The sequence below is a fragment of the Leptinotarsa decemlineata genome, unplaced genomic scaffold (assembly GCF_025532065.1).
Source record: "Leptinotarsa decemlineata unplaced genomic scaffold, Ldec_3_MD MMD2_tig00027543_RagTag, whole genome shotgun sequence".
Classification (NCBI taxonomy): domain Eukaryota; kingdom Metazoa; phylum Arthropoda; class Insecta; order Coleoptera; family Chrysomelidae; genus Leptinotarsa; species Leptinotarsa decemlineata.
In genome coordinates this window covers 127,501-132,500 of record NW_027412721.1, presented here as the reverse complement: position 1 = coordinate 132,500, position 5,000 = coordinate 127,501, and the positions used below count along the sequence as shown (strand labels likewise).

General features: G+C 54.7%; 1 pseudogene; it reads right to left on the bottom strand.

Moving 5' to 3' along the window:
- The window catches only part of LOC141486975 (large subunit ribosomal RNA), a 9,187-nt pseudogene extending 4,201 nt beyond the window's left edge, over positions 1 to 4,986 (bottom strand).
- Between the last annotated feature and the right edge of the window lie 14 nt (positions 4,987 to 5,000).

Here is a 5,000-nt window from a genome sequence, read left to right as displayed (position 1 = left end):
GCCGGAAACCGTCTGGGCCAGCCGCCGTGGAACTACTTATTTGGGAGAATCTTTCTTTTATTTCGTCTCGAGTTATCTCGGATAAAACGTGAGATAACTCGATTGGAGGGTCATTATCTCCCAAATCTGGGATCTGTACTACAGGCTTTTGACCCCATAGTCTCTCGTACAGATCCTGTACGTCCGCATTTGGACACCCGATCCCGGGGGCGTCCAACCAGTCCACGTTATTACGGACGTACCTTGCCACAAGGGACGGATTTTTATTATACAGGTCTTGGGTTTTGGCGTAGAGGTAGCGCCTGCGACTACCCCGGCCTCTACCCGCTCCCCTCTTAGGCTTTGGGATTCTAGGGCGGCCGTCGGTTTGGACGACGCTTAACACCCATGAGTACATCGTATCGATGAACCCTTGGGGCACGTCATAGTCCCAAAACGACGACTGCTCCAAACCAGCACCCAAGTTCGTGAAAGCCGTTGATTCAGTTTGAGATCGTTGGGCATTCTGGGGTATCTGTTGAGCGAGAACCGACTCAACGATCTCTCTGCGCCACTCCCTGTATTCCAAAGTGGTGCGCTGGATGGATTCCAACTCTCTGACTAGGGCCGCAGCCTCTTCTTGTATAGCCAGGAGCGGATCCGCCAGCCCGCGGGCTGGACTGTCGGGCAGATTTATTGGTTCCTCGGTTTCCTCGAGGTTTTCTTGGCGCCCTGCGGCTAAAGGAGGGAGATTGTGTTCAATAAGATATTGGTCCCTCCTTACTTTATATTTTATATCAGCTCTTTTATGCCTCAATTGTGTGTTGGACTTTGTAGGAATATAGGGCGCCATGTTAAAGGCAATTAGCCTGTCGCCGTAGAACCTCACTTCGCACTCCAGCATAGTGCGAATTTCATCCTCGGTAAAGACCTGGTTATGCCTTGGCCGAGGAGGCTGATAGTATGAGGCACTAGCGATTCTCGCTTCATTTCTGGCGTCAGGATGCCTGTGCCGCATGTGTTGGGAGAGTCCCATGTCTGTCGCGAAGACCGAATTGCAAATGCCACACCGCTGCCCGTCGGCTACAATCGGCTTCGGCCCGGTGCATTTAGGTAGATGGCACCGGCTGGCGTGTCTGTTTTTATATATTTTACGGCATTTAGTGCAGACGAATTTTATCTCTCTGTCGGGGTGCCAATCCCGACAGTGCCGTTCTTCTTCCGCCAGAGACAACGACAGGAGGTTCCTGCCCTCTAGGAGACATAAGGTGCAGGACCTCTCTGTGTAGTTCTGGGCTACCGGTATTGGGTAGCCCATACTCTCCCATATTTCTTTTAAAAACCTTTCCATCTCCAGCTCATGTCCGTTATCGGGGCCGTTGTCGTCAACAAGTTGCTCCCCCTGTCTTACGTGTGCTGGGAGGGGAGCGGAGCCAGCACACGCATCCGAGGCTTCTAAATTTAAATTTGGAGCCGGAGATATATCACTAGGGGGCTTGCTAGACCCCCTAGCTCTTCTCCCTTCCACTCTAGTCTCCAGTGCCGTCCTGGAGGCCCCCCCTAGGAAAGGACTCTCAGAGCCTTTCCCGAGTGGTACTGCTCATGCAGCTGCCGACCGGGATCCGCCGGCAAGGGGGTAGGGGTTTTAAGCCACCCCTGGGGGCCCATCAGCTACCAGTATGCCGCAATTGCCATGACCTTTTGCGGACCTGCCCAAATTGCCATCTGGCCAGGAGGCTGAGTGACAGGCTGGTTCATTTAACTGCCGGCGGAGATCCGCCGGCATAGGAGCGGGGGTTTTAAGCCACCCCGGTAGGCCCATCAGCTACCAGTATGCCGCAATTGCCATGAACTTTTGCGGACCTGCCCAAAATGCCATCCGGCCAAGGAGGCTGAGTGACAGGCTGGTTCATTTAGTTGCCGACCGAGGTCGGCCGGCAAGGGGGTTTTAAGCCACCCCTGGGGCCCATCAGCTACCAGTATGCCGCAATTGCCATGACCTTTTGCGGACCTGCCCAAAATACCATCCGGCCAAGGAGGCTGAGAGACAGGCTGGTTCATTTTTGTTTCGCCGCTGACGTTAGCCTACTCGACTCCCCTTAAGGATGTCGAGCGTTTCCCGGCGGTTACCACGAGGAGGTGTCAGTCGACTTGTCAGGAAAAAGCTTTAACGCAAAAGGCGGCCCGGCGTCCCCTGTCACGAGACACCGAGCCGCCAAATTGCGCCACTCGTTCCTGACCATTATGAGCAACTAGAACTCTCCCAAGGGGGCCAGCTAAGCCGACACGCCCTTAAGAGAGTCATAGTTACTCCCGCCGTTTACCCGCGCTTGCTTGAATTTCTTCACGTTGACATTCAGAGCACTGGGCAGAAATCACATTGCGTCATCACCCGCTGGGGCCATCGCAATGCTTTGTTTTAATTAGACAGTCGGATTCCCCCGGTCCGTGCCAGTTCTGAGCTGATCGTTGAATGGCGGCCGAAGAGGACACCCGGGTCTCCCTTGCGGGCGACACCGGGGCCTCGCAGCAAGACGGTTCCGCGGGAGGCCAAGGCACGGGACCGAACTCGGATCCGTAATCAACGCCGTGAAGCGATGACACTTCACCTCGCACAGGCCCGGCACGTCAGCCGCGACCCGCTTCCTCGCCAAGCCCGACACGCCCCGATCCTCAGAGCCAATCCTTATCCCGAAGTTACGGATCCAATTTGCCGACTTCCCTTACCTACATTATTCTATCGACTAGAGGCTCTTCACCTTGGAGACCTGCTGCGGATATGGGTACGAACCGGCGCGACGCCTCCACGTGGCCCTCTCCCGGATTTTCAAGGTCCGAGGGGAAGATCCGGACACCGCTGCAACTGCGGTGCTCTTCGCGTTCCAAACCATATCTCCCTGCTAGAGGATTCCATGGAACTCGAACGCTTATGCAGAAAAGAAAACTCTTCCCGGATCTCCCGACGGCGTCTCCGGGTCCTTTTGGGTTGCCCCGACGAACTCTCTTGCGAGGGCCCGACTTTTTGACGGTTCCGCTGCCGGGTTCCGGAATAGGAACCGGATTCCCTTTCGCCCGACGGGTGTGAACATTTATTTTATAATAAATTTTATTATATAAACTTACACCACATCAACATCGGCTTTCGCCTAGGGCTTAGGATCGACTGACTCGTGTGCAACGGCTGTTCACACGAAACCCTTCTCCACGTCAGTCCTCCAGGACCTCGCTGGAGTATTTGCTACTACCACCAAGATCTGCACCGACGGCGGCTCCAGACGGCCTCACGGCCAGCCCTTCTGCGCTCACCGCCGCGACCCTCCTACTCGTCAGGGCTTCATGGTCGCCTTCAATCGGGAAGATATCGGGCAGAGTACCGCACATGCCTCTGACGGTCGAGTATAAGCACGACGCTTCAGCGCCATCCATTTTCAGGGCTAGTAACTTCGGCAGGTGAGTTGTTACACACTCCTTGGCGGATTCCGACTTCCATGGCCACCGTCCTGCTGTCTTAAGTTACCAACGCCTTTCATGGTATCCCATAAGCGTCGATTTAGGCGCTTTAACTCGACGTTTGGTTCATCCCACAGCGCCAGTTCTGCTTACCAAAAATGGCCCACTTGGCACTCTGATTCGAGTCTCGCGGCTTCATAAGAGTTCGAGCAAGCCGGAGATCTCACCCATTTAAAGTTTGAGAATAGGTTGAGATCGTTTCGATCCCAATACCTCTAATCATTCGCTTTACCGGATGAAACTCGTACGCGACGAGCGCCAGCTATCCTGAGGGAAACTTCGGAGGGAACCAGCTACTAGATGGTTCGATTAGTCTTTCGCCCCTATACCCAGTTCCGACGATCGATTTGCACGTCAGAATCGCTACGGACCTCCATCAGGGTTTCCCCTGACTTCGTCCTGACCAGGCATAGTTCACCATCTTTCGGGTCCCAGCGTGTACGCTCTTGGTGCGCCTCTTCTCGCAATGAGAACGAGACGCCCCGGGAATGCGGAGCGGCCACTTTGAGGGCGAACCGCTCATCTTCCCTCGGTCTACGCAAGGTAGACCTTTACTTTCATTGCGCCTTTAGGTTTAGTTATGTCCCAATGACTCGCGCACATGCTAGACTCCTTGGTCCGTGTTTCAAGACGGGTCCTGAAAGTACCCAAAGCTATAGCGTTGCAGATCGGCGTTTCAACGAGGTCTGTTCGAGAACATCGTAGCCAACAGTCGCCCGGGGACAGGATCGGCGCTAGGTCCGATCGCCGTCAAACACCGGACGCGCTTGCCACGAGCCGAACGCTAATTATAAAGTAGCGGCCCCGCGCCATCGTTATACCGTCGAGCGAGTCGGCCGGGATACCGAGGGTCCACGCGAAAAATTCACGTGGGCTCCACCCCGGACCTTAGACCGACACCCAACGGATCGCAACGTCCTACAAGAGGAAAAGTGCACGCGTTCGATATCGGTTCGAAAAACGAGCTGAGCGAACGACGCGAACGCCGTCCGTCACGAAACCCGTCAAACGCCGACGATCGAAACGCGATGAATTTCCTCCTTCGACCTTTCGGGTTTCTCAGGTTTACCCCTGAACGGTTTCACGTACTCTTGAACTCTCTCTTCAAAGTGCTTTTCAACTTTCCCTCACGGTACTTGTTCGCTATCGGTCTCGTGGTCATATTTAGCCTTAGATGGAGTTTACCACCCACTTAGGGCTGCACTCTCAAGCAACCCGACTCTGAGGAGAGATCCTCCCGAAATTGACGGCGGTCGCTACGGGCCTGGCACCCTCTATGGGCTGTGGCCCCGTTCAAGAAGGACTTGGACGCGCCGTACGACTCCGGGATAAACGGATCCTCCCTAACACCACATTTCCCGGCGGTTAACCCGCGGGATTCGGTGCTGGGCTTATCCCTGTTCGCTCGCAGCTACTGAGGGAATCCTAGTTAGTTTCTTTTCCTCCGCTTAGTAATATGCTTAAATTCAGCGGGTAGTCTCACCTGCTCTGAGGTCGATAAAATAATTTTT